Source organism: Lethenteron reissneri, chromosome 40 (genome assembly GCF_015708825.2).
Source record: "Lethenteron reissneri isolate LAM-NWPU_2019-01 chromosome 40, ASM1570882v1, whole genome shotgun sequence".
In the NCBI taxonomy this organism is placed as follows: Eukaryota; Metazoa; Chordata; class Hyperoartia; order Petromyzontiformes; family Petromyzontidae; genus Lethenteron; species Lethenteron reissneri.
Genome location: NC_083818.1, coordinates 12,463,877 through 12,484,593, shown reverse-complemented (window position 1 = coordinate 12,484,593; position 20,717 = coordinate 12,463,877). Strand labels below are relative to the sequence as shown.

Here is a 20,717-nt window from a genome sequence, read left to right as displayed (position 1 = left end):
TGAGGGGTGGTGGGGGTGTGAGCGGTGTCTGTCCAGACGCCCACCGGCGTGTCCAGGTACGGCTAAGAATCACCCACACGCATCCGCGCGTCGCTCTCCCTCCGGCAAGGTGGCCGATCGTGGCGTCGCCGGAAACCTTCCATGACGCAGCAGCGCGTGGGCAGGCTGGGGTCCGACGACTCGCTGGCGGGCAGTCGATGTCTCGCAGCGCAGGAGAACTCGCCACGATGGAGCGCCCCCGGGCACCGTGGAAGTTCCTTCCCACGGGGTTATCCGCGTGAGATATTCCAAGAAGTAAAATGTGAACGTGAAAACGTACGGCTCACAAGCACGTAGCAAGGCAACCACAGGGCACGGAGGGCGATTTAATCTCCCACGTTAACATTCACCTTTATTACGGCCGAACGATAAGAGCCAAACATGTACATTGCCGTACAAAAAAGTAGCAAACTCAGACTCAATAATAATGTAACACTTCGTACAAATCGACAAAAAAAATCTCTATAAAAAAATATACAATCAGAACATAGCTTAGGTCCCAGGAATCGTCGGGGAGGGTTACAGTACACTCGCAGAGCCGGTGAGCCGTGGGGCCCGGCAGGCTTCACGCGAGCCTAGACCGTTTGCTCGCTATGACCGGCATTGGCCAGGTCTGGCTCCATCACCACGAGCAAAGGCCGCTACCGCTCCTGGGCCTCGAGCTCAAGAAGAGTAGGGCCCTGCCTAGGCCGTGACAATTGATTCACCTTCGTTCACGATAAATAACGGAGTTGTGCGTCGTCAGCACGTCTCTTTAAAGTCTCGAGCGCATTTCCTCTGCCGAGCCGTACAGCTCGCCACGGCGCCCAGAAGCGTGCGCTCCAGACGTCCTGCATATGGACCATCAACCCTGAAAACATTGCCGTGGTCCACCAATCTGGCGATTTGCAAAATCAAAATCGCAGAGTCACGGCGCTGCCCAGCACCGCGAGCCCTCCGCATCGGCGTGCGGCCCGCGGACTTTGCTTGTCACCAGGGCAGGTGGCGTTTGACATTTTTAGCCAATGTGGCTTTTGCCACAGCGGTGACTCGAGAGTACGCGAGCGACACGGCGAGCGACACGGCGAGTGACACGGCGAGCGGCATGGCGAGTGACACGGCGAGTGGCACGGCGAGTGACACGGCGAGAGGCACGGCGAGTGACACGGCGAGAGGCACGGCGAGTGACACGGCGAGAGGCACGGCGAGTGACACGGCGAGCGACACGGCGAGCGACACGGCGAGTGACACGGAGCGACACGGCGAGCGGCACGGGCGGCGACGCTGTGCGGGACAGCTCTGCAAGGGCACGACTCGAACCCCGTCCACGCTTGAACGGCGAAGAGGGCTCCTCTCGCTCGCATCCTCTTCAAGCGACTGTCGAGATGTCGATTAGCACGGACACCATATGAACTCTACAAAGCATCCACGAGGCCTTAATCCATCATCCCCCTCCCGTTCGCTTGGAACACTCCGTGTCGGGATTGCCGATGGCGCCGTGACTACGGAGCGTCCGTGCGCTGGGCTGGTTGCCGCGGTTTCCCTGCTGCTTTCCAACGCGTTCTCAGCTCCTGCCGCGTGTTGTTCGGCACGTCCGACGTTTTCGCTCCACATCCCTCAGGGGCTTTTTGGGCAAATCAACGGGACATGGTGCCAGGCAACACACGGTACGTCTCAAACGCGCGTCGGAGATTCAGCCGTGCAAGGTCCACATTGCACATTGACCTAATTAACTGCCGCGTGTAAATTACGATCAAAGCCTCGTCCCCTTTTGAGGTTGAACATCGAGACCTGAGCGATGTAAATAATCACGTTACAAATTAAAATCATGATTACCGTGTAACAACCGCTATGAGGATTTTTTTTATGCAAATAAATAATCTCGTGAAACGATGAAGTCAATAAACAAGACAAACGCGAGGGACTCCATGGGCCTTCATCACCACCACCACCACCGTCACCACCGTCGTACACTCGCAGTGTCACGCTCGCACAGACATTGTGTGCTCACCCACCACTCCCCGTGTGCCACGCGTCACCAATTTCTGCGCGCTACCTCACACAAGGGCTCAATCCACGACGGTTGCCGGAGCACGTGACCACAGCCGACCGCTTGGCACCACCCTCACGGTGCTTTAATCTGACCGTCAACATCAGCCATGCTCAATGCGCTGCTGGGCAAAGGCCTCCACCCAAGCCTGCGCCAGCTCGCACGCGGGCTTCGCCACAACCTGTTACACCGCTCCATCGCCACGCCTGTCCCTCCCAGTGCACGCTTACTTTGATCGCGTCGCTCAAACGTGAGCGCGCATCGGCAGCAGCGCCTTGCTGCGAGCGCGAGCCGTGCCGCCCCTCTCTCACCGTGCGCGTCGCCCCGTCCCCGGGCCTCGCTCCGCTTTGCGTGCATCTGCTCGATGGCTGAATGCGCGCTGTGACACTGTACTATTGCCTAGCAACAGGAGACTCGTGTCCGGTCGCCATGGTAACTGAGCAAACGCCACAAACCGATGTAATCCCACGCCACGCGGGCGGGAGACCGTGACCCCGCGGGGGTTCGCTGGCTGGTACCATGCCGCCGACTGTGTCCCACATCATGGGTTTACGAATCCACGGTTTTGTTTGAAACAGCACCTTCTTCACCAACTCCCGCATTGATCGGCGTGGTGAAGTATGGTCAAACAATGCCCAAGGACGATACGGCACGGGATGCCCTCATCCCGCAGTAGATCGATAGAGGGCTGTCGTGCCATTTGTTCAACTACAATATGGTTGGAATCATTTACAGGTTGGAAAAAAATGGACACATCTTTACAAAAACGCCACCAAGTCCTCCCACATGCGAATCGATGTGGAATTGGCGGCTTCTGTTAAAGGAGTGGAGCCGGCTCCCGTGCTGGCTCCACTTGCGGTCACTAAAGCCGGCGGCGTGGGCATCGCTTTTCGGCCACAGACGGCCGCACGACGACCACGGGCGGAGAGAACGGTGCGTCGCGCCGGGTCCTTCCAGTGGCCAGACGTTGTGCAAATCTCTCCCGTCGGCCGCCGCAACTTTGCGTCACCGCCCCCGTCCTGGCAAACTCCAGTCCCCCACCCCCACGGGCTGGAAATAAAAATACTGCGCTGTCGAAACAACTATTCCTAACCATCCTCTTTGGTTGTTTCGCTAAGTCACGTAGGTAGAAATAAAATACAATAGAGTGACGTATTCCTACCCACGTGACTTTACCGAAAGAACCAAAGAGTATGGATTCCTGCAGTCCCGAAAGCTTCAAATCAAGATCCCGCGGAGATGCGACCTTTCCCCCCGTCGGGTGCCCACAGCTCCGACGGTGCCGTCCTCTGCTGGCCACCTGACGTTTTGGGCCTTTGCTCAGGAATCGTTTTTCAAAAACAAAATTAAAACCCAAGCAGCAGGAATCCGTGCATGGCCTCGGGATGAACGCAGGTCAAGGGTCAGAGCGCCACGCGAGGCGAGGAACTCGCGGCCACTCGGGGGGCCGCTCGGTAACGCGACCGGCTCGCCGCGGGACTCGCATGGGCCACAGAGAGCCACGGCCGCCGTGCCTGCATAACGCGCTCACGGAAGCAAACAACCCCGCGACAGCATCACGAGCCACGTGCAGGGAGACTCGCGGGATCGGCGAGTTCACCGCAGTGCTCTGCCACGCGCCGCTGCCGTAGCTGGCGCCTCCACCGGTGCCGGGGCACGGCGTCGGAGCGTGTTTGGCGACGCGGCACCGCGCGACATCGGAACAAACTGCGGAGACGCACGACCCCCGCATAGCCATCGCCGATTTGGCATACGTAGCGACAAGTCGCCGAGCCGGCACGCGGCAGAGAGCAGACGACAACAAACCCTGACCACGCGCAGTGCAGACAGCCACTCTGGCGCCAGCGCGCTCCAACATCGACGATTAGAACTCGCAAAACCAAGAGTTCACAAACACGGTGGTCACGTCTGGGGGGGGAGGAACGAGGGAGGTGGAGCCGTCAGCAGTCCTCGGTCGTCGCCTGGAGCTGCTTCCAGAGCTGCAGCAGCTCCTTGGGCTTGAACTTGTGCACAGCGACCATCTGGCGCAGCAAGCACGGCGCCGGCAGGCGGTCACCCAGCAGGCCGGTGAGGAAGCCATGCGACCGCAGCCCCCACGTCCGGAAGCCGTGGTGGTTGTGCGTGGCGATCCCCAGCCGCTCGGCGCAGAAGCCGAAGAAGACGTCGTCGATCGGGTAGAGCTCCATCTCGCGCGAGACGCCGTAGAACTTCCTGACTGGTGGCCGCGGTCATGAGGATGCTGCCGCCGCTCACGTACGGAGGGTACACGTTGCTGCTGTGCATCTCCTCGGGGACGTAGTACTTGCTCATGCGCGTGTTCACGCGCTCCGTGTCCTTGATCACCAGGCCCGCGTAGAGGTCCTCGCTCATCGGCAGGAGCCGCAGCTCGGACGCCAGCCGCTCGGTGTTGAGGAACATGTCGTCGTCGCCATTGTACACAAAGGTGGCGTTGTCGGCACAGCGCCGCTGGAACCACGCCATGAAGAGCACCTGCTTCAGCGTCAGGTTGAAGAAGGCCTCGTCGAATGCCCACTGCAGCACGTCCTTGTAGGTGGCGCTCTCGTAGCGCACCAGCCTCCGGAAGTCCTTGTTGGGGGACAGGCCCATGATGAAGAGGCGCCGCACGACCACGCCGCCCGTCTCACGCTGCTGCCCGTAGCTGTGCCGGATCGCCATCCTGCGGTAGTAGTGCTCCGGCCGCGACTTAATGACGAGCAGAAGCACCGGCCGCTCCCAGTCGGCCGCGTCGCGTCGGCACTTGTCGGCTTGGTCGACGAGTAGCGGGAAGCTGCGGCAGTGCCGGTAGGAGAGAAACTGCTGGATGTGCGACGGGAACCACGCAAAGTTCGCGAACTTCGTTTGGACGCCGTCGTTGAGCAAGCACTCGGGGTCGGGGAGCGGCGGCTCGGCGCTCCACGCGGCATCGTCGTCGCCGGAGAACTTCGGCAGGTTGAGGAGGGCCACGTTGCTCGGCCCGTTCGGGTGCTCGACGGTCACGAACACCACCAGGAAGCCGAAGCCCGCAAGGAGCAGCAAGAAGAACGACGCCTCTCTGGACAGCAGTAGCTTGGCGAGGATGGTGAGGGTGATCATTCTGCCGGCGGGGAACGGCACACAGGTGAGCAGGCGTCTCATACCGGTTCACTCTACAGCACAAACGCTCTACTGCACGCACGCACACGGGCGCACACGGGCGTACACGCACAGGCAACGCGCACACACACGCGCACACACACGCGCACACACACGGGGCACACATGGGGCACACGCATGCTTCCTCCCACCGGCACCCACGGATCAAACTACACGGCAATTACTCCGAGAACCGGTCGCGCGGGGAAGGTGACACTCGGCGACGGAGCCCCACGCACACAGAGCAGACGGTCGGGGAGAGACAGAAACGGCGCCACAAACGCAGCGCCGCAAACGCAGCGCCGCAACGCAGCGCCGCGCGCCCGCGAGCCCCGGCCAGCGCGGGGCCTCCCGGCGGCGTGCGGAGTGGCGCCGCACGCCGCCGCACGTCCTGGACGCACGCGCGGAGCCTCTCGCCGTCCAGGGCCGTGTCCCCCTCTCGTCGCGTCTCGGCAAACCTTCAGGCGTGCGACTCCGCGCGCCGCTCCGTGCACTTTCCAGCCGAGTCCGTGTTTCCGATCCCCACGCGAGGGACGGTGACAAGCGCCAGTCTAAACGCTCGTCTTTTTCTCTAGGCAACTTGCTCTGTCGGCTTCGTTATCAAATTACACTTTCGAAACGCTCCCCATCTTGCCCGCCTCTTCGTTTCGCTGCCCGCGCTGCCCGCGCTGCCCGCGCTGCCCGTGCGTGGGATACGTCGTGACCGCTCGTGCTGCGCAGGGATCAGAATCTGCATTTAGACTGGAGGAATCCGATGAGCTATGAAGCTCTTTTTCGGAGACGTCCAGATTTTGACGCCAAGGCCCCGCAGGGTGACGTTGACCGCGGCGAAGCCGGAGGCTTGAAGGGAACACTGAGGTCAAGCGTGAGGGGCTCAAATGTAAGTCGGTGGGGCACTCCCGGACGATTCTACCAATAAAACACCGCGGCACCCTTCCGCAAGATGTTGGCTCCTACTGATTTTGGATCGGACGTGATTTTTATCCATTTCGGGTGAAAGAGCGTTGTTAAAGCGGACCGACGACTTTTTCCCTGTGAAATGCTTTTGTTTGACGGGTTCGTCATTACCGTACGACGAACCATGAGGGAGATGCAGCGAGTGATGGATGCGCACTCACGCGCCACGTGTACCATCTACCGATCCCGGACTGCCTTCGCATTGATCATCGTTAATGATCAAGCGTTCAGTTGTTTTAATTTAAAAAAAAGAAAAAACCTATTTGAAATATGACACACAGAACATTCGACTCCCACCGGCAGGATTTACCGTCGTCAGTCAGACAAGTAGCGGCCTGAAGCAGCAGGCTCGCCTGCACAGAACTTCCCGCGGGCACAGCACCAGGCAAGTCCCTGGCTCTAAGCATGCGAGCTCCGTTCGTAAGTGGTCGTGGTAATTACGCTGGCACCATTTCTCAATGACCATCCGTGTAATGCACACGAGATGCAGATTATTTTTAATGCTGGCTTTGCGCTAGGACGCTGGCACACGGTGTCCCAGCGTCTCGGGGTGACATCACCGCATCTCCACGCCACCGCTTCCCAGGTGCCGACGCGTTTTCCAGCGCACGTGCAACGCTGACGCACGCTCTTGACGACGAACCTCGTTGGAAGCGATCGGCGGCGTGGGATTAGAAGTGCCCTGCAGCAGCCTTCCTCCAGGGAGACACGGCGCCTGCTCGCACGCACGCACGCATTGCACCACGCGAATAAAAATTTTATAACCCTGATATAAGCTACGAGTAAACAATAACCATGAAGCCCTCCCAGCAGCGACGACACACACAACCTGCGGAACACAGCTCTTGATGAAACAGAAATCGCAAACACAAACTTGCAGCATTGAACAAACTGCCGAGCGGGCGAAACAACCGCCGCCGAGCGACGCCGCCGCAGGTGGCACGGCCAACCGCGGCTCCCTGGGGGCCGGACCCATCACAGGGAAAGCCGCTTGACTTGTGTGGAGGCCCGTGTGCCCAGAGCGTGGTGGGGCATCGTCTTGAGATAAAGAGATTCCCATCGCCCTGTTGGCAGCGATGATGTCACCGGCACATTGAAGCCACGGCATTCGTATGAGTAGACGATGAGAGAGAGCTCATCGCGAGGGGCAAGTCGGCACAGGTTGGGAACAGACAGGCCGAGAGGCGTACACGCAACGCAACACTTTTTGTCCGTAATTAAATCCGCACGAGCCAATTTATTCAAGTTGCGTTTCTCAGGTCGCGTATCTGACGACGACGCATTCTCCTGCGGTTGTAATGCGTTCTGTCGTCGATTGCAGGGCGCGTCACACACTAGTTTGGTCACGTGAGCTAACTGCATCTTGTACTTTGATACTGACAAAAGACAATCTGAACGAGATTGTGAATAACCTTTGACAGACGCAAAAAACTCGGACCCATACGTTAACCCTGGAAAGCAATAAATAACATAATCTGGCTTATAGAACTCACAATTTACAAGCGACCCAAGGCCTTCAACGCAAGGCAGCAACGGGGTGCATGAATGATTTGGAACTTATTCAGCGTCTCATCAGCAGAGTCAGGTGGCTCGCTTGAACCAATGCTGGTGAACTGCCGGACGTTTATAGGAGAGGACCCCCCAGTTAGTTAAGGGTCCCAGTTTTTGACGCAAATCTGTGCTGGCAATCATTAGCGTCGCTGTGCCGGGCATCTTGTTCGGTGTCCGCGGCAACGGCTTAACGAGGCAACGCACCAAGGGGTCTCGCATGCGGAGCCGCCACCGCCACCGCTGCCACCACTGTCACCATCGCCGCCACCACCGTCACCATCGCCGCCACCACCACTGGCGCTGCCCCCGCGGGATCCCCGGCGGCCGTCCGCACCACGCTCGGAATTGGTCGCAGCGAGCCCTCCGCACGGCGCCACAAAGTCCTCCGGTCGCTAGGACACAAGATTCCCTCTTTTCAAATCGCGTAAAAACGTTTCTCGTTTGACGTGGAGGAACTGACATGTGAAGCATTTCTGTGTGTTATTAATCGTCTCGACAATGGCGCCAATTATTGTTTGCTGCTGTGTATTGGAGTTTTATGTCAAACTAGCAGCCATATCTAACAGAAATGGCGCTTGCCTATAAACATCCGACCATTTGGGCAGCAATGGTTCAAGCAGCCCAACTGCTTCTGAGGAGACGCTGAAAGGAATGTCAAAACCATTATGGGACCTCCTTTGCCGGTACCTATATATGAGAATAGGTTTTCCAATTTTTTTCGGCAACAAATGGGTGTTTAGATGTTAGAACACTAAACTAAAACCTTTTACAAGGAATCATGTCTGCATTAACCACAATACTTGTGCTCAGAATGCAAACAAAAAACACTCTGATAATAAATGCATTGTCTTTGAAACTGATTGGTTCACACCAGAGACAGCTTTCTTTTGTGCCTAGTCCCAAACGGTGTTAGACCAGAAGACGCCAAAAGGCGTTCAGCACAAAGACAAGCATTATCAGAGTAATAATAATGGTCAATGCAGACATGATTCCTTGTAAAAGGTTTCAGTTTGGTGTTTTAGCATCTCAACACCTGTCTTGGTGCCAGAAAAAAGGGGAAACATATTCTCAATGTCAAAACCAGTTTTGCTCAATTTGAAGCAAGTTTGCTGATAGAATTCACTCCCGGAAGGCCGTGTGACCAATGGAATGTGCTAACAAAACTATTTTCTTGTCATGTGGCAAGATAAATGTGAGGAGGAGGTATGTTGCCTGCCTGGTTTGATAATCATTTATCACTAGCGATGCTGAGAAATGATTATGTGTTCTCACTGAGACTAATTAATTAAGACGAGTGCATCGATTCTGCACCTCGATTTGAAGAGACTTAAATTCGCCCACTTATTTTGGGGGTAATGTTTTTTACATTTGAATACATTCTTTATTTCATTTGGCGCTTTCATGGCTGCAGGAATTACTCTTTGGTTCTTTCGGTAAAGTCACGTAGAAAGAAAATAAATTAATTGCTAAATTTGAGAGAGAGAGAGAAAACAGACATGGGTACACACAGACACACAAGCAGAGAGAGACAACACAGAGACACACAGAGAGAGACACACAACATAGACACACAGAGACCCAACGCCTCTGTGCCGAGGCCTTAAAGAGACGGGGGGGTGGGTGTTGTGTGTCTCTCTCTGTGTCTCTGTGTTGTCTCTCTCTGCTTGTGCATCTGTGTGTCCCCGTGTCTGTGTTTTGTCTCTCTCTCAAATTTAGTAATCTTTGGAAGAACATAACCACCAGGTAAGGTGCTGACTGTTGTGTTAGCCGACTCTCTGTGTTGTATTGCATTGTATTTCTAAGTTCACTAGGTTTGTTTTCTACCTGATGACGATTGTGTTGCAATGGAAACGGCGTATTCTATTATTTAATTGATTTTCTTTCTACGTGACTTTACCGAAAGAACCAAAAAGTAATAATTAAATAACAAACCAAAAAATCTAACATTCCGTAAATTGTTACTCGGAGCGTCAGCTCAATGCTCGCCCCACAGCAGCCAGGCCCCACCGCCCCCCCCCTCCCTCCCTCGGGGCGCCGGCCACGCCGAGTCCACCGCAGCGGAGCTGCCTCAGTGGGCCGCGTCGCGCTCCCTGCCGCTTGATTCCAAGTTTCACTCAAAACGCTGCGGAGCGCTTGAAGAGCACGGACGTGGAAATTACGCAGCGGCAGTGAGCCGAGTGGGGCTGGCTCAGAAGGGAGCGCGCGCCTCGCCGCCCCCCTCCCACCCAACCACCGCTCCTCCTACTGCTCCTCGACTCTTTAAACTCCTGCGCCCCGCACCCCATGCATATTTCTGGATTTTTGGGGGTGACTAAATAGATAAATACTGTGCCGTGCAGACAGAACGCGTACAGAGCGAGAATCAGGAGATGTTCACAATCCTCACTCACAAAGTGCTCATGGAAACGAGGGGTGAGTGTGCCATGAGGGTACACACATTCAGACAAATGCGCTGTGCCCCCCCCTCCCCGCTATGCCCCCCAATGAAAGGTTTCTATTTGTGTAACCGATAACCCATAAAAAATTTGCATTTATTGCCCAATGGGTTTTACCCGCTCCAAAATAAAACCTAAACAAAAGCTAAATTATTTGAGATTAGTTGGATTATTAAATTCTGTAATATAATGGTATGACTGAAGTTTTGCTACCTTAGCTGCTCCCAATATCGGCTCTGACCCTTGGTCTAAAGGGTAATATAATGGTACGAGTAAAGTTTTGCTACCTTAGCTACTCCCAATATCGGCTCTGACCCTTGGTCTAAAGGGTAATATAACGGTACGAGTAAAGTTTTGCTACCTTAGCTGCTACCAATATCGGCTCTAACCCTTGGTCTAAAGGGGGGGGGGGGCAGTGGGAAAGGGGGAACGGCCCCCGGCTCTCGAGGGCGCACCAAGGGAGCTGTGCACGAGGTGCACCGAGGGAGCTGCGCGTGGCCGGACCCCCCCAACCCCCCCCCCAAGAGTAACGCCGCGCTTGGATCTCATGAACGCGGGGGGCACGCCACGCGCACACCCGGAGTGCTCTTCCTCCTGCTCGGCTCGATACCCGAACAGCGAGCGCCATGAGCGCCGTGCAGCGGCGATGTCACCGCACTGCCGAGTGAGGCTCAAGCCCGAGACTTGGAACTCTGACGGTGTCTGTCCGAGCCGTGTTCCGTCAGAACCACGGCTCGCGTCCGGGGGCAGCGGTGCACTGCGCCGGGAGGCTTCATTTGTCGCTGAATCGGGAGGTGGCACGTGACTGGAAGTAGCCATAAACAGAAGTACACATCTTCACTTAAAGCTTTCGTGACTGCAAGAATTCATATTCTTTGGGACTTTCGGTAAAGCCACGTAGATAGAAAAATAATAATAATAATAATATCACGACGTTTCGATCGCAACACAAGCAATCGTCATTAGGTGAAAAAATATAGCGGGAGAGCTGCTGAGGCAGGAAAAAATGTATTCCAACTCTCAGAGTTACATTAGCAGGTTAAATGTCTTTACATTAACAGGCTAAATGTCTCACTAACACAGCCACCGTTGCGTCGGTTCTCTTACGACGACAGCCAATCTCTCACAATGCAATGGCCACCTCCACAGCTTCGTACACGCAAATTACATCTCTCGCCCCGCCCACTTACCCTTGGGCTAAACCCATCTCCAACCTTTACAACATCCTGCTGCTGCAGCAGGTCTCCCGCTATATTTTATCACCGGCTGACGATTGCTGTTTTATTATTTTTCTATCTACGTGGCTTTGCCGAAAGACCCAAAGAATAAGAAGTATTCACGATGTGGTGTGCCGAGTGCAACTCCCCTCCCGGAGTGCAGACCAGGAACCGATCCCAATCGGCGCAAAGCTCCAGCGCGCGTCCCATTTGGTGGTGGTCTCAGTGGCGGAAATTGCCACGCGGCCCAAGGGGGGCTGGCGAATCGCCACATTTCCACTCGGTCACCATGTGGCACCACGTGGGCGTTGTGGCACAGTGGGGAGCACCGGCGTTACATCTGTCAGTCAACCCGTAACAGCTGCTGCATCTGTCATCCGATCTCCTGCACCTAGCCTGGCACATTAGGCAACCCATAATCGGGTCCGTCCCATGACCTCCTGTCATCAAGCCTTCGACTACTTCACGTGGCCTCAAAGTGCACCTAGCCTGGCACAAGCGCTTTGGAGATGTCACCGTCAGTTAGTGGCGAACGGCGGCCGTTGTTGTTTTGCGAATGGGGAGCGGTGGCGCAGGGGTTGTGTGAATGGGAGCGGTGGTGCAGGGGTTGTGTGAATGGGAGCGGTGGTGCAGGGGTTGTGTGAATGGGGGCGGTGGTGCAGGGGTTGTGTGAATGGGAGCGGTGGCGCAGGGGTTGTGTGAATGGGAGCGGTGGCGCAGGGGTTGTGTGAATGGGAGCGGTGGTGCAGGGGTTGTGTGAATGGGAGCGGTGGTGCAGGGGTTGTGTGAATGGGAGCGGTGGTGCAGGGGTTGTGTGAATGGGAGCGGTGGCGCAGGGGTTGTGTGAATGGGAGCGGTGGCGCAGAGGTTGTGTGAATGGGAGCGGTGGCGCAGAGGTTGTGTGAATGGGAGCGGTGGTGCAGGGGTTGTGTGAATGGGAGCGGTGGTGCAGGGGTTGTGTGAATGGGAGCGGTGGTGCAGGGGTTGTGTGAATGGGAGCGGTGGTGCAGGGGTTGTGTGAATGGGAGCGGTGGTGCAGGGGTTGTGTGAATGGGAGCGGTGGTGCAGGGGTTGTGTGAATGGGAGCGATGGCGCAGGGGTTGTGTGAATGGGAGCGGTGGCGCAGGGGTTGTGTGAATGGGAGCGGTGGTGCAGGGGTTGTGTGAATGGGAGCGGTGGTGCAGAGGTTGTGTGAATGGGGGCGGTGGTGCAGGGGTTGTGTGAATGGGAGCGGTGGTGCAGGGGTTGTGTGAATGGGAGCGGTGGCGCGAGGGTTTTCTACACCGCGAGGGACACGGCGACCCGGGTCCAGCCCTAGTAACATCAGTGGCGAGTGCACAGGTCCTGGGCTTCCCTTGGGTCGACTCGGCCTTAGATGAGTACCTGGTGCGCTCTGTAATGCATCAGCACCGGGTCAACAAAGCTGACCGCACCTCCCACCGCCTCGTGCCGCAGTGGCCTTTAACCGGCGCTCACTCGACAGAGCGGCTCCGTCTCTTTGTCCCGTGGCAAGGCTGTCGTTAATTTGTATTTTACTCCCCATCTCTCGTCGCCTGCACGCTGGGCACGTGGGTGACAGCAAGCTCGCCCTCCGGGACACAAGATAAATATACAATGTGCCGCCTCCCCTAGCCTGCATCCACCCCGAGCCTGCATCCACATCGTGAAAAACTACATTGAAGAAATGTCGCACATTCCCATCGGCCACACGGCCATCTATGATGACATACTTTTAGCAGCATTGGGTCAAAGCAAAAAGAGGCTAAACTCTGCACCGGTCTCAACGTTCAGTCTCAGCCAATGCTGGTGAGCTGCTGCTGGTGCTGCTGGTTCTGGTGAGCTGCTGCTGGTGCTGCTGGTTCTGGTGAGCTGCTGCTGCTGGTGCTGGGCGTTCACTGGCGACCGCCCTTCCCGTCTCTCTCTCTCGGGGGGGGGGGGGGGGGGTACGCAGCGTGGGTGGTGGCGAGAGACGCCCCCAGTGATGGGGTCTAATCGCTCGGACTTCACCCGTTTTAGGCAAAAAGAAGAAGATGCCAATCCTGCCGAGAGCTCAACTTGTGGCGTTGTGCAAGAAGCACGATGATGAGTTTGACGACGCCGAAGCGATACAACGCACAGCACGATACAAGCCTTGAGGTACAAGAGTGAACGCGTTTGTTCAATCGAGGCACGGTGTTGTTGTGAGAGCCCCCGGGAACGAGGCGATGATGGGAGGAGGGAATTCCCAAGTGGAGCAGTGCGAGAGAGGAAGCAGGAAGAGAAGTCAGGTGACAGGCAGTGTGGTGAGGGTGGTGTGACCTGCAGTGTGGTGAGTGTGGTGAGGGTGGTGTGACCTGCAGTGTGGTGAGTGTGGTGAGGGTGGTGAGGGTGGTGAGGGCGGTGTGACCTGCAGTGTGGTGAGGGGTGAGGGTTGTGAGGGTGGTGAGGGTGGTGTGACCTGCAGTGTGGTGAGTGTGGTGAGGGTGGTGAGGGTGGTGAGGGTGGTGTGACCTGCAGTGTGGTGTGGTGAGTGTGGTGAGTTAGGTGTGACAGTGTGGTGAGTTAGGTGTGACAGTGTGGTGAGTGGTGAGGGTGGTGTGACAGGCAGTGTGGTGTGACAGTGTGGTGAGTGTGGTGTGAGTGTGGTGAGTGTGGTGAGTGTGGTGTGACAGTGTGGTGAGTGTGGTGAGTGTGGTGAGTTAGGTGTGAGTGTGGTGAGTGTGGTGTGACAGGCAGTGTTTGTGAGTGTGGTGAGTGTTGGTGTGAGTGTTGGTGTGAGTGTGGTGTGATGAGTGTGGTGAGTGTGGGGTGAGTGTGATGTGAGTCTGGTGGGCAGAATGTTCACCATGGGTACGGCAAAGTCCGAGTGACGTTCACCGAGAACAGCGGCCATGGTCGTAGCGACATCACAGCGAGACGAATGTTCATCGGCGACATGCGATCGGAGTCAATACAGTCGCCCAATAATACTAAATACATAATAGGCGACGTTTCGGGCAATGCCCCTTCTTCATAGCACACACTGTCATAGCCAGGCCACAGAGTGGATCGTACATCACACCATGCGGCCCAGATGAGAATGGAATTAAAAGCATGTATTCTGGTCGCCAGTTGTCATATTGTAACATGAATAGTTAGATAATAGTAGCTATTGGAGTAGGGACACGCCCTGTATGTTTCTACTATGAAAAAGACAAATATCCCCGTTACAGCCACACGGACTGGGGGGGGAATGCGGTTTGTAGAGCGCCGATCAATTCTGCGGCCATCGCCACGGCCTGCGAGGCGGCCTCGTATCCCTCCGATATCCGCTCATTCACACACAGCCCCCCGTCCAACGTTGCGAGTAGACACACAACACACACCAGCAACACCCACACACACCAGCAACACACACACACACACAACACACACCAGCAACACACACACACACCAGCAACACACACACACACACAACACACACCAGCAACACCCACACAACAACACACACAACAACACACACACAACAACACACACACAAAACACACAACACACAACACACACCACCACACAAAACACACAATACAACCAAAAACACACAACACACACACAACAACACACACAACACACACACAACAACACACACCAGCAACACACACACACCACCACCACACACACACACACACACCAGCAACACCACACACACAACACACACACAACAACACACAACAACAACACACACAACACACACACACACACACACACACAAACACACACACACCACACAACAACACACACACCACACAACAACACACACACCACACAACAACACACACACCACACAACAACACACAACACACACCACCACACAAAACACACAATACAACCAAAAACACACACCACACAACACACCACACAACACAACAACACACACAACACACACACAACAACACACACAACACACACAACATCACACAACAACATCACACAACAACACACACACAACACACACAATAACACACACAACACACCCCACAACAACACACACAACAACACACACGCAACAACACACACACAACAACACGCAACAACACACACACAACACACACAGTCGACATCACAGACTCTTTGCGAGGAGCACGAGGGGAGCGCGGTGCCGGTGTGTGGCCAGTACCAGGCCCGGCCGACTTTCATTATCCCAAGTGGCAATGTTGAGGCACCGTGGCACCAAGGACTCATTTGATGTCGAGTCTACCTAGGGGAGGGCCTGGTAAGGGTTCAGATGCTCGTCACTGGTGGTGGCCGTGAACGCGGAATGTGACTCGGGTCGCCGGGTTCGTAGCGCGGCGCGCTAACCTCTACACTACCGCTCCCCCAAACACACACAGATGCATCACACACACATCACACACACACATGCATCACACACACAGATGCATCACACACACAGATGCATCACACACACACATGCATCACACACGCATCACACATGCATCACACACGCATCACACACATCTCTGAAGACCTGTCGTGGAGTCACAACACTGCATCACTGGCCAAAAAAGCCCAACAGCGCCTGTATTTTCTCCGCAAACTGAGAAGAGCAGGAGCCCCGCCCCCCATCATGCGCACCTTCTACAGAGGCACTGTTGAGAGCATCTTGACGAGCTGCATCACCGTGTGGTACGGCACCTGCACAGTGTCCTGCCGCAAGACTCTACAGCGCATAGTGAGAGCAGCTGAGAGGATCATTGGTGTCTCTCTCCCGCCTCTACTGGACATTTATAACACCCGCATCACCAGCAAAGCAATCAAGATTGCAGGTGATCCCACCCACCCATCTCACAGCCTCTTCAGCCTGCTGCCGTCAGGGAGGAGACTGCGGAGTCTTCCAGCCAGGACCAGCAGGCTCAAAGACAGTTTCTTTCACCAGGCTGCTGTCAGGAGACTCAACTCCCTCCCTGCTCTACCATCACTCCCCCCCTCTGCCCACCCACCCCCCTTTGCCCCCTGACCCTATCCCCCACACACACATTCACTCGTACATCCTGATCTCTTGACTGCACATTGCACTACATCGCACTATCACACTGGTTTAAATATCTTATTTCTTTAAATACTTTTTTTAAATAATATTTTACATTTAAAAAATTATTGACTGTTGTTTATTTTAAGTCTATTACATTTTTGATTATTTATCTTGTGTTGATCGCCGATTGTTTATTGTTTATTTATGTCTGTTAATTGTGATTAATTTTTTAATTGCTTGGTTGCACCGTGGGACCAAGAGAGAGGACTGTAATTTCATCTGTGTTGTATGTCATGCATGTAACACACTTGACAATAAAGTGACTTTAAGAACTTTAAGAACACATGCATCACTCATGCACACATGCATCACACACACACATGCATCACACACACACACATGCATCACACACACACGCAACACACGCATCACACACACACGCATCACACACACACGCATCACACACACAGACACACATGCATCACACACACAGTCACACACGCATCACACACAGACACACACGCATCACAGACACACACGCATCACAGACACACACGCATCACACAGACACACGCATCACACACACAGACACACGCATCACACACACATGCATCACACACAGACACACATGCATCACACACGCATCACACACACGCAACACACACATGCATCACACACGCATCACACAGACACACGCATCACACACATGCATCACACAGACACACGCATCACACACACATGCATCACACACGCATCACACACACACACACGCATCACACACACACATGCATCACACACAGACACACATGCATCACACACGCATGCATCACACACAGACACACATGCATCACACACGCATCACACACACATGCATCACACACGCATCACACAGACACACATGCATCACACAGACACACGCATCACACACATGCATCATCACACACACACACGCATCACACACACACATGCATCACACACAGACACACATGCATCACACACGCATCACACACACGCAACACACACACATGCATCACACACACATCACACAGACACATGCATCACACAGACACACGCATCACACACATGCATCATCACACAGACACACGCATCACACACACATATGCATCACACACGCATCACACACACACACATGCATCACACACAGACACACATGCATCACACACATGCATCACACACAGACACACATGCATCACACACAGACACACATGCATCACACACAGACACACATGCATCACACACACACGCATCACACACACACATACGCATCACACACACACATGCATCACACACAGACACACGAATCACACACACACATGCATCACACACAGCCACATGCATCACACACACACGCACACGCATCACACACACACGCATCACACACACACGCATCACACACACACATACGCATCACACACACACATGCATCACACACACATCACACACGCATCACACACGCATCACACACGCATCACACAGACACACACACACAGACACGGGTACAAGGAGCGCTCACTCGTGCCCCGAGTACGAACACCGCCAGGAGCCCCCCCCCCTCTCATTCTAACACCGCCAGGAGCCCCCCCCCCTCATTCTAACACCGCCAGGAGCCCCCCCCCCCTCTCATTCTAACACCGCCAGGAGCCCCCCGCCCCCTCATTCTAACACCGCCAGGAGCCCCCCCCCTCATTCTAACACCGCCAGGAGCCCCCCCCCTCATTCTAACACCGCCAGGAGCCCCCCCCTCATTCTAACACCGCCAGAAGCCCCCCCCCTCATTCTAACACCGCCAGGAGCCCCCCCCCCCTCATTCTAACACCGCCAGGAGCCCCCCCCCTCATTCTAACACCGCCAGGAGCCCCCCCCCTCATTCTAACACCGCCAGGAGCCCCCCCCCCTCATTCTAACACCGCCAGGAGCCCCCCCCCCTCATTCTAACACCGCCAGGAGCCCCCCCCCCTCATTCTAACACCGCCAGGAGCCCCCCCCCCTCATTCTAACACCGCCAGGAGCCCCCCCCCCTCATTCTAACACCGCCAGGAGCCCCCCCCCTCATTCTAACACCGCCAGAAGCCCCCCCCTCGTTCTAACACCGCCAGGAGCCCCCCCCCCTCATTCTAACACCGCCAGGAGCCCCCCCCCCCATTCTAACACCGCCAGGAGCCCCCCCCCCTCTCATTCTAACACCGCCAGGAGGCCCCCCCCTCATTCTAACACCGCCAGGAGCCCCCCCCCCCCTCTCATTCTAACACCGCCAGGAGCCCCCCCCCTCTCATTCTAACACCGCCAGGAGCCCCCCCCTCATTCTAACACCGCCAGGAGCCCCCCCCCCCTCATTCTAACACCGCCAGGAGCCCCCCCCCTCATTCTAACACCGGCCAGGAGCCCCCCCCCTCATTCTAACACCGCCAGGAGCCCCCCCCTCTCATTCTAACACCGCCAGGAGCCCCCCCCCCTCATTCTAACACCGCCAGGAGCCCCCCCCCTCATTCTAACACCGCCAGGAGCCCCCCCCCCCTCATTCTAACACCGCCAGGAGCCCCCCCCCCCTCATTCTAACACCGCCAGGAGCCCCCCCCCCCTCATTCTAACACCGCCAGGAGCCCCCCCCCCTCATTCTAACACCGCCAGGAGCCCCCCCCCTCTCATTCTAACACCGCCAGGAGGCCCCCCCCCTCATTCTAACACCGCCAGGAGCCCCCCCCCCTCTCATTCTAACACCGCCAGGAGCCCCCCCCTCTCATTCTAACACCGCCAGGAGGCCCCCCCCCTCATTCTAACACCGCCAGGAGCCCCCCCCCTCTCATTCTAACACCGCCAGGAGGCCCCCCCCCCCCCTCTCATGCGGCATCGGCCCGCGGGCGCGAGGAAGCGCCAGGGCGTTAGCCACAGGTCTGCCCCCCCCCCCCCCCCCAGTGTCTGGCCCCCCCCCAGTCTGCCCCCCCCCCCCAGTCTGTGCCCCCCACGTCTGCTCCCCCCCCCACGTCTGCTCCCCCCCCCCCGTCTGCCCCCCCCCCATTCTGCTCCCCCCCCCATTCTGCTCCCCCCCCCAGTCTGCTCCCCCCCCCAGTCTGCTCCCCCCCCCAGTCTGCTCCCCCCCCAGTCTGCTCCCCCCCCAGTCTGCTCCCCCCCCCCAGTCTGCTCCCCCCCCCCCGTCTGCTCCCCCCCCCCGTCTGCTCCCCCCCCCCCCGTCTGCTCCCCCCCCCCGTCTGCCCCCCCCCCCGTCTGCCCCCCCCCTTCTGCCCCCCCCCCCGTCTGCCCCCCCCCCGTCTGCCCCCCCCCCCCAGTCTGCCCCCCCCCCAGTCTGGCCCCCCCCCCAGTCTGCCCCCCCCCCCGTCTGCTCCCCCCCCCCCAGTCTGCCCCCACCCCCCCCAGTCTGCCCCCCCAGTCTGCCCCCCCCCAGTCTGCCCCCCCCCCCAGTCTGCCCCCCCCCGTCTGCTCCCCCCCCCGTCTGCTCCCCCCCCCAGTCTGCTCCCCCCCCAGTCTGCTCCCCCCCCCAGTCTGCTCCCCCCCCCAGTCTGCTCCCCCCCCCAGTCTGCTCCCCCCCCAGTCTGCTCCCCCCCCCCCGTCTGCCCCCCCCCCGTCTGCTCCCCCCCCCCCCCCCCGTCTGCCCCCCCCCCCGTCTGCCCCCCCCCGTCTGCCCCCCCCCCCGTCTGCCCCCCGCCCCGTCTGCCCCCCCCCCAGTCTGCCCCCCCCCCCAGTCTGCCCCCCCCCCCAGTCTGCCCCCCCCCCAGTCTGCCCCCCCCCCAGTCTGCCCCCCCCCCCAGTCTGCCCCCCCCCCGTCTGCTCCCCCCCCGTCTGCTCCCCCCCCCCAGTCTGCTCCCCCCCCAGTCTGCTCCCCCCCCCCAGTCTGCCCCCCCCCGCGTGCGTGCGAGTGATATCACTCATCCGCCTCGCTCGCCCGGAGTCTCCGCGTCTTTGTCCCGGGACCCCGGCAGGGCCTCGACTCTCCCCGTCTCCCCCAGCGCCACTCGGCGTCTCCCCGCCTCCAGTCCGTCTCCCTCGCGCTCTCTCGGTGTCTGTCTCCCTCACCGTGTCCCCGTGTCTCCGTGTCCCCCTCACCGTGTCTCCGTGTCTCCCTCCGAGCCGGTGGCCGCCTCTCCCTGCCTGGATCCCCGCGGACTCCGCAACAAGCTCCGACAGATCCGAGGGAACAAAAACGACGTCGCATCCCCCGCCCCGCCCCTAACGACTGCCCCCTCCCCCTTCTCCCCCACTGCCCCCTCCCCCTACCCCCACACTCCCTCCGCCCACTTCCCCCACTCCCCCTCCCCATCTCTCCCCCAGCTCGTCTCCCCTTCCTGCTCGTCTCCCCCCCCCACCTCCTCACCCCCCCCCACCTCCTCGTCCCC

General features: G+C 57.4%; 1 pseudogene; it reads right to left on the bottom strand.

Annotated features, from left to right (window-relative positions):
- Nucleotides 1–20,498, bottom strand: LOC133352343 (acetylgalactosaminyl-O-glycosyl-glycoprotein beta-1,3-N-acetylglucosaminyltransferase-like; annotated as a pseudogene).
- Between the last annotated feature and the right edge of the window lie 219 nt (nucleotides 20,499–20,717).